At 36.8% G+C, this 15556-nt stretch overlaps 1 protein-coding gene across 1 annotated transcript in view; it reads left to right on the forward strand.

The window, feature by feature from the left end:
• KCNU1 (potassium calcium-activated channel subfamily U member 1) overlaps window positions 1-15556 on the forward strand; it is a 161903-nt gene that overhangs the window by 110377 nt on the left and 35970 nt on the right. The window lies entirely within an intron of this gene.

Consider the following 15556-nt stretch of genomic DNA (forward strand, 5'->3'; position numbering starts at 1 on the left):
AATTAAAGTATTGAAAGAAAAAACGCCATCAACCTAAAATTCTATTTGCAGTAAAACTTTTCTTCAAAATTGAAGGAAACAGTCAGACTTCCTCAAACAGAAACTGAGGCAGTTTATCACCAGCAGGCTTACCCTACAAGAAATGTCAAAAGATGATAAGAAAGTCTTCAGGCAGAAGGAAAATTATATAGATCAGAAACTGAGATCTATATAAAGAATATTCAAGATAGAATAAATGAATTAAAATATTTCATTTTTCTTATTTTTAATTGACTTAAGATATAACTCTTTAAGGTATTAATAGTAAAATTGTATGAGGTGACCAATATACCTAGATACTTGAAATGGATGACAGCAGCATCATAGGAGATGGAAAGGATGAGTCGGAAATAAGCTATGTGCACTACACGTCAAGCAGTGTAGTGTTACTCAAAGAGAAACTTAAATCAGTTAAAAATATATATTGCAAATTTGAGGTCGACTCCTAAATAAAAAAAATAAATATAAGTGTTGTATTATGCTACAAAAAGAGATAAAATGAAATCATATAAAATGTTCAATTCAAAACCAGAGAAGATAGGAAAGAAAGAACAAATGTAACAAATTAGAAAACAGTTACAAATGTGGTAGACATTAATCCAACCATATCAATAATCTTTTCAATATGAGTAGCATAAATATAACAATTAAAAGACCTCTATTGTTAGAGTTGATAAAGAAACAAGACTCAACATGTGCTGTATATAAGAAATCTACTTTTAATATAAATATTTGGACAGATTAAAATAAAATAATGAAGAAAGATAAATCATGCTAACACTTGTATTTAGTACCTTTATTCTTGATGTCTGTCGTGTTTATTATTAGTATGACTACTACAGTTCTCCTTTAATTACTATTTTCATGCCATTATTTTCCATCCTTTTACTTTCAACCTATTTGTGCTTTGAATCTAAATTCTTTCTCTTGTAAATGAAATATATATTTTATGAATATTATTACAACCTCTGCCTTTTTATTAGTGTAATCTATTTACACCTAAATTGATTATGAATAATGAAGCATTTAAGTCTGCCATTTTGGCATTTTTTTATATGTCTCTTGTCTGTTTTTAATCTATTCTGCCATTACTGCCTTATTTTTTTGTTAAATAGATATTTTCTATTATACCATTTTAATTCTCTTGTGATTTCTTTTAGAATATTTTTATTTTATTAGTGGTTGCCTTGGAGATTACGATTAACAACTTATAGCCACATAGTTCATATTAATACCATCTTATTTTCACTAGTACACAACTATTTTACTTCTATGTAGCTCTAATTCTTTGCCTCACCCTTATACTATGATTATCATACAAATTACATCTTGATAATATTATAGGTTCATCAACACAATCCTATAATTGCTTTGCAAACTTGTATTTTAAGTCAGACAAGATAATACAAAAGGATGGATGGATGGAATAATGGATGGATGGAATAATGGATGGATGAATGGACAGATGCATAGAGAGATAATACTATCTTTCCTGTTTACCTATGTAATTACTTTTACTGATACTCTTTATTTCTTAATGTGGATGCAAGTTAATGTTTGTCATCCTTTCACTTCAGCCTGAAGGAATTGTAATACTCTTTAGTATTGTTCATAATAAAAGTTTGCAAACAACAATTCTGGCCATTTTTCTTTATCTGAAAATGTCTCCATTTCTTCATCATTTTTGAATAATACTTTGTTGGATATAGAGTTCTTAATTGATATGTCTTTTTTTTTTTTGAACTTTATATATGCTCTTCCACTGCCTTCTGGTTTTCATGGTTTCTGATGAGAAATTAGCTGTTAATCTTATTAAGGGTCCCTTGTAGATGCTGAGTTGCTTTTTGCTTGCTGCTTTCAAGATTCCTATTTGCCCTTGGCTCTGAACAATTTGATTATGATATATGCAGGTGTGAATATCTTTGAGATTACTCTACCTAAACTTCCTTTAGCTGCTTATATATGTAAGTTAATGTTTCCATTAAATATGTAAAATTCATGTCCACTATCTAAGTATTCTTTCTTCTTTCTCTCTCTCCCCTATTTCTGGAACTCCCATTTTGTGTATGTTGATACACTTGATGATGTCCCACAGTTTTGTCAAATTTCTGTGTATATTTCTTCAATAGGTTTTTATTTCTATTTTTCTGACTGCATTATCTCCATTGACTTATATTTAAGCTCATTTATTCCTTCTGTCAACTCAGATCTGCTGTTGAGCTCCTCCACTAAAATTTTCTTTTCAGTTATTGTACTTTTTAACTCCAGAATTTCCATTTGTTTTTTTTTCTTGTAATCTATCTATTGGTGTTCCCACCCCCCACCCCACCTGCCAGGTATGGCCCATACTTCCTCTGTCTTTGTGTCTCATAATTTTTTGTTGAAAGCCAGGCATTTTAAATAATATTATATAACAACTCTAAAAACTATTTTGCTAGGCTTTATTGTATATTGACACTTAAATCTCTACTCACTTAGCTTTATGGTCAGCTAATGATTGCACTGAGATTTCGTTAAATGCCTTCAACTGATAAATCTTCTTATATTTGCCAAGGGACTCTGTGTGCATGTTGAGGTAATTCCTTTGACATTTTAGCAGTTTACATCTTTGCCTTAGCCTTCATTTTTGGTTTGTGCAGTCTCAATATCAGCCAGAAGAGATTAGGAATATCTCAGGTTTTTTTTCCCTAGGTGTATTTACAACTCTGCACATGCACATGATTTAATTTTATTTAGTTTCCTACAGTGAATGTTTCAAAACCTTTTAATACCCTCTATAAGAAATCTGTTATTTTCTTTTGTTTTGTTTCAGACAGAGTCTTGCTTTGTCACCCAGGACAGAGTGCAGTGGCACAATCTCAGCTCACTGCAACCTCCACCTCCTGGGGTCAGGCAATTCTCCTGACTCAGCCTCTCGAGTAGCTGTTATTATAGATGTGAGCCACCATGCTTAGCTACTTTTTTTTTTTTTTTTTTTTTTTTTGGTGGAGATGAGGTTTCGCCATGTTGCCCAGGTTAGTCTTGAACTCCTGGCCTCTGGTGATCCACCTGCCTCAGCCTCCCAATGTGCTGGGATTACAGGCATGAGCCACCACACCTGGCCCTCTCTGTAGACTTCTAATTCTCCAGCTTTTTCTTTTGAAGATTTTTATGCGTCTTTTTTTTGGCCACATTGTTAACTATAACTCAGATACTTGCAATTTTAAAAAATTACTGCTGATTAGTTTTTTAAAATGCCTCAGGAAAAAATTCCACTGAGGAAGCTCCCAGGCCAAATAAAGATAAGCCCTGCAAGTGGGCATTTCCAGGGAGCTGCTAGAAAGCTCAAATAGTAACATATTCTGTGAATAAGCATATTTAACAGCTTCAGATCTATTATTTTCTCTCTCTGGTGGCTGTTAGACTGCTGGTTTTCAGAGCTACTGTTATTGTAAGGCTTCTGATCTTGAAGGCTGCTGTTGAACTAAAGAGAGCAGAATGGGAATAGCACTTCTCAAAAATACCATGAAACTTATTGTTCTTACCAAGATCTCACCATTTTTCTTAAACAAATACTCCTCACATTACTTCAAGTCTCTGGTTTATTTCCAGAACTCTGAAGATGTTGATTTTGATAATTTTTTTGTCAATATTCTCATTGCTTGTGTAGAATAGTGAATATTCAAAGGCCCTAACTCTGCCATTCTGGAAGAATGTCCCTTGTAGTTACTTTTTGTATTTATTTTTCATCTTATTATTAAACATGTAATGGTCTCTCAAGCTGGTTTAAGACTGTCTCTTTGCAGCAATGCCTTTCTTCATCTCTAACTTGACACTTTTAGTCTGCAAGCCAAAAATCCAAAAATGTTAGAAATATAGATAATTCACAAAAAAATTTTCCATTAACAAATGCCACTGAGTATTTGTGATATCTTTGGTCTATGCAAATGCTATTTTAAAATGGTGTCAGTCTGCTTTCTAGATTAGAAGTCAAAATCCACTTCGCTACCTGTTTTTATATGATTTGCCGTACAAAGCATTGTGTTTCATTTGCAATGAAAGTATAACTGTGGTAAAAGAATACAATATATGCTGATATTATCAAACTTGGCACTTAACACAATATTCCCAATTCACAGTGAAGCCATGGTTATAAAAATTATAAAATTTTAAAAGAACATCTTAGCACAGCAGAATTTGCAACCAGAGTTTGTTTCTGAGTGACTCACTTGTTAACCAAGAAAGAGAAGTCATTTACTGATGGCGAGTCAATTAAATTGTGTTTGATTGCAGAAGACCAAAAAATGTATCCAGACAAAATAAAACTGCCTAGTACTATTAACCTTTCAGCAAAAATCATTGCTGGAAGAATTGAAGACATCAGAAGCAATATCAATATCACTTACAAATAAGGAAAATAGTTGTGAGTGGTTTCCCTCAGCTTTTAATATGTTAACATACATTACTGATACAGCTTAGTTATTGTTTATTCAAGGAGTCAGTGCAGAGTTTGAAGTGCCTAAATGGCCTCTGTGAATAGTTTGCATGGCACAACTACCTGTGAAAATATATTCAAAGAAGTTGAGAAAATATTAATTCAGTATAATCTGAAGCAGAATCTGCTAAGATGTAATACACCTGATACAAAAGTACATGTGGACCAGAAACAGTCCTAGTTAGACAAATTTACAAAGTTCATAAAATGTAAAACGCATAAAGACTATAGTCCTTATTGTGTTATCCATCAGAAAGTATTTTGTGAAGAATATATGAATTTATCATGAATTATTGAACCAGAAGTATCAATGGTAAACTTCATTAGCTCTCATAAACTTTGCCATTTTTAGTTCCATAAAGTTTTGTAAGAAATAAAAGCTGAATATCCTGACTTACCATACCACACATCAGTTTAAGAACTTAACAATAGTAAAGTTGTCTGTGGGTTTTCTTTTGAAACAGTGTCTCTCTCTGTCACCCAGGCTGGAGTGCAGTGGCACAATCTCAGCTTACTGCAACCTCTGCCCTCCCCACTGCCCCAGTTCAAGTGAGTCTTCTGCCTCAGACTTCCAAGTAGCTGGGACTACAGGCACTAACTGCCACACCCAGATGATTTTTATATTTTTAGTAGAGGTGGGGTTTCACCATGTTGACCAGGCTGGTCTCAAACGCCTGGCCTTAAGTGATATGCCACCTTGGCCTCCCAAAGTGGTGGGATTGCAAGCATGAGCCACTGTACCTAGCATTTTGTGTTATTTTTTAAACCTGGATCAAGATTAAAATGTTTCTGAATAAGAAGAACTGTGCTGTCAACCACTATTTCAGAACACTAAATGACTTCAAAACTTATTATTCACTGCAGGTTTCATCATCTCTATTAACAAATTTAAAATTGAAAGTCAAAGCAGAGCTAATATGTGAAACTTGCTCTATCATAATTACAATGACAATCATCAATCTTTGAATCACAACTAATATCATGCTTCTTTATATACTTCCCATGCTGTCAAAAGTTAAAGTAAAAAACGAGATTAATATTTCCACACAAATTTCTGTAGATATATTTTCTGATCTCAATTTCAGCATTGTCATTTTAGACCTTGATGCAAGTGCTAAAAAAATTCTATATTTCAAAGTTTACTTAACAATGCAATTGAGAAGATTCTACCTAAACTTTCATTGCAAGTGATTAATCTGCAATATAATGACATGCTAAAAGGCAAATATCAAAAGAAGAATCTAATAAAATTCTATAAATGACTTCTAAGCAATAAATATGTTCAATTATTATAGAATCTTATGCTCTTGGAGCACTATCGGTATTTGATAGTACCTATCTGTGTGAAAAGACATTTTCAAAGATAAAATATGTTAAATTTTGTTGGTGTCAACATTAACATGTGAACATTTGCAATTAATTTTGATTATAGAGAATATTAACATGAACGCCAATTTTTAAAAATTCCTTAAAAATTATTTTGTTTTCATTAATAGACCTATAATTTAAGAAATTTAAATTACTAAACTATTATATTTTAAATACTATCAATGAATATTTATAAAAACTTTTTTCTTTCTTGTTATGTAAGTACCTACATGATACCAATTTAGCCTCTTGACTTGAAGAGCTTAAAATATTTATTATCTAGCCCTTTGCAAAATAAAATTTGTCAATTCTGTTCTAGATAGTTAAAATGAACAGTATCACATCAGATGTCTGCAAACAATAAAGATTAGATTTATGATAATTTGACAAAGGCAATAATTTTCATTCCAAACTACTAATAAATGTTTTGAGTTTAGATTAATAGGTTGTTGGAAAATTGGGAAAAGTAGGGGTAAATAATACTTTTAAAGAGATGTTGACTCAATTATATAAGCTTAATTTTCCATGGAAACAAAAAATAATAGTACAGCAGATAAAGGAATCAAAGAATAGAATGTGATAATCATTAAGACATCTAAAATTTGGTGTAGTTACTGTTGGACTTTTATCCCTGAAACTCTGAGAAAGAAGGTCTGCTCCTTTGAGATGATCAAACAGAAGAGTTTGGAGGAAGATTTCAGAGAACATGCACTTTATTTTCTTTTTCAAACAGTAAAAACAGCTGAGACATGATTGGGAATTTATTTCAATGGAGTTTTTGATACGAAAGAGAAAGAGATAATAGGAAAACATTTTTTCTTGCAAAATAATCAAGAAACTGATCACCAGGAAGTGAGATATTATTTATATTTGTATTAAGATAGCTTCATACATATGCCAGTTTATTCTAGTCTATAAAAGACAAGGTTGCTTACCTAAAAAACTTTAACAGTACACAATTTTGCATCTTCCATTTACTCCACAAGATCAGTAAAGAGAGAAATGTATGTGCTTCTGCATGAGTTATAACTAGTGGTGAACCATGAGGTGATTTTGTTCTTGCTATGGGACAATAGCAAAAAGGGTCTGAGTCAAAACTCACTTATCAGCATGCACAGTGGTTCCATTGTGCAGACATTTTGATTAGACATAAGACAGAATTTTATTGCCAAAAGCTGTGTGTATGTATATGTTTGGTGGTGATTTTTAAATTGTAGAGAAATTCCCATAAAATTTACAGAATCTCTCTCTCTCTCTCTCTCTCTCTCTCTCTCTCTCTTTCTCTGTCTGTCTGTCTTCCTCTCTCCCCCCATAAATGGCTGCAACTAAGTAAAAACATTTACAAGGAAATAAATGACTTCCAGTATTTCCCTCTGGAGCCTTAGAATAAGAAGTGGAACATCTAGATAGTTTCTTGGTGCAACAGGTCTTAGCTCCAAGGAATCCAAATATGAATGTGACAAAGAGTCACACATCAGGAAAGCTGAGGACTTACTGACCTTTAGAAACTTCATTTCAAATTAGAGGTGAACAGAGCAGGGTGAATATCCTCCTCCTTACCCCCTTCCATTTTCATTCACCTTTAATTTAAAAAACTAAAGCATAGGAAACATCTAAGTATGAGTGCCCCTGCCTTACTGAGGCTATCTCATCCTGCACTTCTTATACAGCCCACTAAAAAACTCTGATGCTTACCTTTCATCCCTAGTCACAGCCCTACACTAATCACATCTTCTTGTTAAAGAACACTGTCCATAACCTTTTCCCTCCCACAAGAGACTCCTAATTTTAACTTTTCATCTTTAATCAAGGCGTGCCTCCATTTAAAAATAGCCATTGTGTAACACACAGACCGGGAGGACTCCATGTCGTGAGTGATCCCAAATGGCCTCCATCTCCATTATCTCCATTGCTGCTTGACAGGTTGCTGGTACTAAGTAAAATGTTATAACACTCAGGATGCCTGTATTCACAGGCTTTCCTCCAGTGATGGCTTCCAGATGTGAGGAAATTTTTAGTCTGTGGTCCTCAACACATCATTGGGTCCTTCCAATGTTTTCAAAAATCCATAATCACCAGCACACTATGTTGACTCCATTTCAACTTTCAGCCACAGGGATTTCAGAGAAACTAAGCAATATGGATAAGAATACTTCACAAATAACTTCCCATTTGTAGAGAAAATACATTAAAATATCCACATACCCTGCAATTATTTTAATTTCCTCTGCAGCGTTTGATACCTACCCCCTGTATCCTTCTCTCACACACATAAACTCATGGGCACCTCACACCAGTAACATTTTGATGGTTGCTATCTTTTTCCAGTCCCAATTCCTTTTGGGGGATATTAATGTTAATAATTTTCCAGGCCAAGCCTCCCAACCCACTGCATAAAGAAAGCATTTATGTCATGTTGAACCCTGACCTGAACTCAATCCCATAAAACCTTGGGAAGTGGATCAATACAATGAAAAGGGAAGTAGTTTTCAGATATCTCATGCTCCTACTCCCCATCTCCATACCCCACCAAAATGGAAAAAAGAAAAAAAAAAAATACAGTCTTGTGTATGAAATTTGCATTTGTTTCAGTGATGCATTTTAGGATTGAAAGTGTCAGAGTAACTGACTTCATTGTTCAGTTCATTGTCCAATACACAAAGAAAACTGTATGCCATAACTGTCTATGGGAGGGAAGTTGTTTTTTTTGTTGTTGTTGTTGTTTTGTTTTTTTTTTTTTTTTGAGACGGAGTCGCGCTCTGTCGCCCAGGCTGGAGTGAAGTAGCGCGATCTCAGCTCACTGCAAGCTCCGCCTCCCAGGTTCACGCCATTCTCCTGGCTCTGCCTCCCGAGTAGCTGGGACTACAGGTGCCCACAACCTCGCCGGGCTAATTTTTTGTATTTTTTTAGTAGAGACTGGGTTTCACCGTGGTCTCGATCTCCTGACTTTGTGATCTGCCCGCCTCGGCCTCCCAAAGTGCTGGGATTACAGGCGTGAGCCACCGCGCCCGGCGGAAGTATTTTTTATTTAGGTCAACCTCTACACTTACTATGCAAGTTGATATTTAGAAAGTGTTGGAGAGTGTGGGAAAGAGCACCTAAAACTATAACCTTATGCTGAAAAAAATTGGCTGAGGAAATGGCTCCTATGAGGGTTGCCATGAGCCCGAGGCTTGTCGAGGGCACAGACTCTGACTTTTATTAAAGGAACCTGCTGCTCTGGGTCATATCTCATTTGTCCTCATGTTATAGAAAATCCCAAATGCAATATCCATGAAATGTAAAGGGATTTAAATGAGGGTTCATCTGTAGAATGGGTGAGAAAGAGGAAAATTGCCTTTTTATCTTACTCTTTTCGTCTGGTAACAATTTATACTCAGAGATGCCTACACAAGTGTTTTCACAGAAAATGCTCTGTGGAAAAGCTGTCAGTTTTTACTCATCAGAAATAAAGCAAAGCTTAACAGAGAGAAGTTCAAATATCGGCTCAGATGTGGGTTTATCTAACAGAAACTCTATCCTGGTCTTGCCTCACCTGGGCTGAGGCCACTCTGACCTTGGATCTAACTTCTAAGCTAGAAGATAGAAAAAAAAGCCTTTGTGGAGATTTTATATTGTAAACATTGAAAACAGAGGCCACAAGTTTGATAGAGCCCATCTGTAAAGCAGCATTTAAAGGCAAACAGAACACTCCGCTCACAGCTGATCTGGTTTACCTTAGAACACAGTTTACATTCTCCTACGTAGACTGAAATTAGATTATACTGAATAGAAAGATATCCTGAATTTTTATATACCTCCTTTAAAAAATTACCATTTACAGATGTTTTAAAAATCATACCTATTGTCTCTACTATTAAAGTTTATAATTTAATAATGACTTCATGAAGACTCTGTATGCAAAGAATCAAGAGAGACCAGGAAGTGGAGAGAGGTTGAAGATACAGAACCTATTTATCTTAAAACATTTCAGGGCTATTGGCCACCTAACTGTCTTCTCTGTCTGCTCTTCCATTAAACATCAACAGAACTCATCCATAAACACAGAGGTGTAGAAAGTTTTCTGCACAACGTGGAAGGCTTTCTAGGCATGATATTTCAAGTGTTTTATTCTTTCCTCTTCTTCCTCCCAGGGAGCTTTTCAAATTAGCTCAAAGAAGTATCTCCATTTGGGCAACAGAGTGACCAGTTTTAGCCCTGAAAGTCTCCATGTCCTGGGAAACCCAAGCAAAGCAGAATGGCTGGTAGACAGTGGGTTTATTTTCCTCTTCTCAAATGGTTTCCTAAGGTTTTCCCAGATGGCAAGCAAGGGGGCTTGGTGCTTTGGAAGTAACCAGGCTGTTGTCAATGTATGTCACATCCCATGAGACTTCATGGCAGGTCTTTATAAAATTTTACCCAGTAAAGGAGTAACAGCAAGGATTAACTGGCCAAGCCGGATGCAAGACACAGAGCCTGGTGCCCATTTCACTCCTCGTAGGAAAGGAAGGAGTCACAGAGGCCTTTCTAACAGGGAGGGTGAATTATGTCCCCAGTTGCTTGGTCTTGAAAGTTTCTTGGCACTCACAGGATCTCTTTTCAGCTTGCTCATACACAGGTTCCTGGGGAAATGAACTATATAAAATTATCAATTTTTTTAAACTTTAAATTTCCCTCTAAGGTAAAATAAAATACCTCGTAATGAATAAACAGCAATGAGATGAAATCCAGAAAAATTAAATCATAATGTGGCCATAAAGATTAGGCTCAGATTTTAATATTTGACTACAATATGTGTATCGCTGTGGGAGGGGGTATGTGAGTAGGATCAGGTGGGAAGCACTGATTATGTAACCTGTCCTTACATTCCCCAATTTTTGGTGATTTTTTTCCCCATAACATGCAGAATTCATCAGAATTGACAATAAGTGAGTGTTTCCAAGTCAGGTGTAAACTGAATAGCCTTGCTATATTATATATAAAGTCATTGGAGAGAGGGCACATGCGGCCTTTGATATACAAAAATCTCAGACCCATCAAAGGCATCCTGAGACACAGGATTTTTTTCTTGAGTTTTGGCGAGAACTTGACTATTATATTCAAGAGACAGTCACAATGGAGTTTTCAAAAGATTGAACCAGGAAAGCCACTCAAACTGCTGGACACACAAATGCTCTTCCCTCCTTCTCTCTATGCTAGAACTTCATGAAAGTTGTTATTTCTGTAAAACTCAAATCTTGCCCCAAAAATATATTACTCTGCATCCAGGCCAGAAAACTCTCTCTTAAGAATTTACAAGCCATCTGTAGGGTTTTAAGGAAATTTCAAGTAGAATGGTCATAAGCCAGGATTTCCTAACATAGCCGAAAATGAGGTCTACAAAAGAAAAAAAAAAAAAGGAATTGTAGAGGCTTTTTGAACTTTCTAATAAATATTGTGAACAGTGGAAGATCTCATTTTTTTGGCAGATCACCTTCAAGAATCATCTGAGTCAAATCTGTAAGTTGGAGAAAATAATGATAACAAATTTACATTCTTGGAAACCATGCCTCCTGACCTGGCACAATGAAACCTAGTCCACCTTCTTAATAGAAGTTTTCTTACATGGTTTGGTCTGTCTTTCATCAGGTGCCACCACTGGCAACCAAAGGCACAAGGTTGATTTATTTTTTCCTTTAACTGATAGGATTTATACAGGATAAGTTGCTAGGAACATGAGAGAATAGAAGTTCTATTCAGAATGGTCACAGAAAACAGAGCTGCCTTTCCCTGCTGGAATATGTTCAAGTGACACGTTCTGTTCATGAGGCAACACATTCTGCTCATGAGACACAGTCTTCATGCATATCAAAGCAATCCAAAGAAAAGCAATCATCAGAAAGGAACGCTGATTTGCGTGCTGCTCTACACAGCCACAAGTGGACAGGCTGCAAAAACTGTTCTTATCCAGCAGCTTCCAAAGCTGAAAGCTGGAGATGGGACTCAGACATTTCAAGGTTCATTGCTTCCTGGATGCTCCCAGGCAAAAATACAACACGCTGTTGCTTGGGCAGTAAGAAGCAAGATATGCGACCAAGGGAACCAACCCCACCATTATCCCAAACACATCCTGCTGAAGGCCACCCCATAAAACTCCCACCACATTTCTTCCCAGCCTCTCCTATATACAAAGCCCCCTCGACCTTGGTCAGACTTTGACAGGTCTTTTTTTGACCTGAATGGTACCCCGTGGCTACCTTTTCCTCCTATAACATAACCTTTATGGTCTATTCCTTGCTTCCAAGTTCTAAGACTGCTGGTGCTGAACATTCTCATAGATGATTTATTAGTCTCTGTAGGACAGTATGTTTCTGTGAGGATCATGACATTTGCAAAGCATATGGCAGAAGGGAGCTTCAGTTAAGGGGTGGTGATGTAAATTGCATTCGGTTTTGCTTTGGCAAGGACACCAGATGGATGCCTTTATGATGAAGTGGGTTTCCTCCAGAATTTTTTAAATATCGGTCTCCAACAGGTGTTTCCTTTAAGGCATGTCTGTTTTTCATAACATTAGAATGAAGAAAAATGTTGCCTGTGACAGCTTGTATACATATATCACACTTTTATTTTGATAAAAATGTACAGTGATTGATTCCCTATTCTGAGTCATGTTAAAATGTGCTTGGGAGAAGATCACCTTAAATTTGCCAAAAGGGCATTTAATTACCAGACCAAAGACTCTTCATTTGTCATGAGGGTGGAGAGGGTGGAGAAGGAGGGGAAGTAGAGAAAAGCTGAAGAAAGTGACCAGAAGGAAAGTAGTAGTAGCAGCTGTAGACTTGAGTGCTGAGGGCAGACAGCAGGGAACCACCTCCTAAAAGGCAACATAGCTATTTCCAAATTGTTCTCAAAGAGTCCCTGAAAGACAGTCACTACCAACTTGGTCATAATGTGTAAACACATGTTCTGAGGAATCCTAGGGAGAGTGTCTAGGAAGCGACTCATAGAGAAAAAGAGGTTCTATGGATGAATAATATCATTCATCAATTCTCCAAATCCTGATGAAAATCAAGACCAGACTCAGGTATTAGCTGTGTTTGCTGGTGAGTCCCATTAAGAAGCTTGCCATAAGGCTGTCATCAGGGTCCTGTCTGGTACAATTAAGAGAGCCTGTGGGGCTTTTGGAACTTGGTGTTGGAGCTCATGGCTTATATATATTTAACTTGCCAAAAGATATGTTAATCTGAATGAACAGGGTAACCCATTTTGGTCAAGCTGACCTTGAAGCCTATATGTTACATCGTCTAACTAGGCAAATGATTAGAATTCACTAAACCCACTAAGTTTATAGGTAGTTCTTAAGTGCAAGAGGAGATTAAGGATTGCATCAAGACCTTGGCCACTCTTGTTAGGAATTATCCTCTCTGACTTTCCAAACCTGTTTCTAGTATCCCATTCCCCCTATCCTGGCTTCTCCTTCTAGGTCCTCTCTGTCCTATTACTTTGAAGTATGACACTTCAATCTAAGTTGGAGTAAGTTCTTTTGTCTGAAAAAAAAATAAGGTGTAAGATATCAATTTAGAATCTAGCCTGCTTGAGGAAAGCAAAATTGCTTGTCATTATGTGGAGGTCTGAGTTTGGGGGCTAGGCGTTGAATAATAAACTGTATTAATTCACAAGGAAACCCCATAACCCTGCAGCATGAAGGGGAATAGATTGTATTTCTCCCACGATGTTGAGTAAAATTGCATGGGAGAACATTGTCATCAGTTACATCTGAGATGAGCACGACTGAATCTGTAATGTGACACACAGTACAGTATATTCCAAAAGACATTAGGGGATAATAACAGATACTTTTAAATAAATAAAATAAGTAAACGTGTAAGTAAATAGTAAAAGCTTTTGTGGTCAGATAAGTTGTGAAACACTGGGTTATACAATTTTTAAAGGATTTCTATATTGCAGAAATCCTTTTATATGCTGTTGTCAGGACCTTTCACAGGCCAAAGTGCACTGTGACTACATTATTCTGTTCTCACACTGCTAATATTTGAGACTGAGAAATTTATAAAGGAAACAGTTTTTGTTGACTCACAGTTTAGCATGGCTGGGGAGGTCTCAAGAAACTTACCATCATGGCGGAAGGGGAAGCAAGGAAGTCCTTCTTCACATGGTGGCAGGAAGAAGTGCAAAGTGAATTTTGGGAGAAGCCCCTTATAAAACCATCAGATCTCCTAAGAACTCACTCACTCTCATAAGACTAGCATGAGAGTAACCATCCCCATGATTCAATTACCTCCCACTGGGTCCCTCCCATGACACATGGGGATTATGGGAACTACTGTTCAAGATGAGATTTGGGTGGGGACACAGCCAGACCATATCAGTGACTGTCAAAGAGGGGCCATTGCTCTCAAACTCTGGTTACTTCTAGGATGTCTCCAGTTACTAATATACCATGGAACATGTGTTTTGCAAAAGGAATTGGTGTTAGAATGGGATGGACTTATGCCCTGATAATAACTATGAAATCTCAGTGGCTGAGCATAAGAAAGGTTTATTTCTTGTTCACATTACATGTCCAGCATAGGTCAAGCAAGCCAGGGCACTCAGCTCAAGGTGCCCACTGGAGCAGCCAGGCTAGGAGAGACCCTGAGAACTTCACCTGAGAGCTTCTCACTGCCTGACCCATCTCTTCTCACATTTCATTGGACAGAACTAGTCACATGGCCCCACCTACCTGTCCCTACACTCAGGAAGGAAAGCAGCTGGATATGGTGAGGTTGGTAACCTCAACTTCAGCACTCTATTCAAATGCTAGTTGTGCACTTTGTTAGTTCTTTGACTTTTATGCATAAAATAAGGGCGGGTAGTCTTTAAAGTTTCTGGCAGAGACAGAAATGTTTACTGAACAATTTAAGTTACTTCCCATGTTCTCCAGACCTCTTAAAGTCAGCAGAAGCCATGTGACTAATTCTGGCCAATGAGATGTGAGGAGAAATGAAGGGAGTCACCCTGGACCAAAGCAGTTAGAGGCCTAGGCTTGGTTCTCCAGTTCCTTTCTCCTCCCTTGCCTGGTGACTGAGGAGTATGCATGTTCCAGATGTTGAGGCCATAAGATGGTAGAACATCTGTCCCCCAGGTTCTGGCTGGCTGTGTGGAGCAGAGACATCTTTTCACCTGAGTAAAATATATAGTGTAGGTGAGAAGAAGTAAGTTGTGTTGTGTTAGGCCCTGGGGATGTTAAGGTTGTTTCTGCAGTGTAAGCCTAGATTTTCGTGGCTAATATAGGCCTTTCTAATCCTCGATTTTCTGTAATTTGACAAGGGTTTTCTTATTCTCTCACAAGCAAATATGCATTCCTTAGGATGAGAGTGAGATTTTTCAAAAGAACATCCAATCCTGTCATGGATTGAATATATTATGAAACAAACTTGTGTCTAACTGCAGTGTGGGGTGACCACGGGGATGGCATTGCCAAGACTTAGATCAAGATCAAAGCAAAGTCTAGGCAAATGCAGACCAGTGATGAAAGCTTTAAAGAAGGCAAAAAGTATTTACTAAATCAGAATGTTTCAACAGGGAGCCATTCAGAAAAATATATGGAAAGGAGACGGGAGGAAAATATGCTAAGAAGAGAAATATCACCCACAATTGAATCTCTCACAGCTATGTAAATTCTATATTCAGGTGCCCAAAACACTGCTCATGATA

This window comes from Chlorocebus sabaeus, chromosome 8, assembly GCF_047675955.1.
Source record: "Chlorocebus sabaeus isolate Y175 chromosome 8, mChlSab1.0.hap1, whole genome shotgun sequence".
In the NCBI taxonomy this organism is placed as follows: domain Eukaryota; kingdom Metazoa; phylum Chordata; class Mammalia; order Primates; family Cercopithecidae; genus Chlorocebus; species Chlorocebus sabaeus.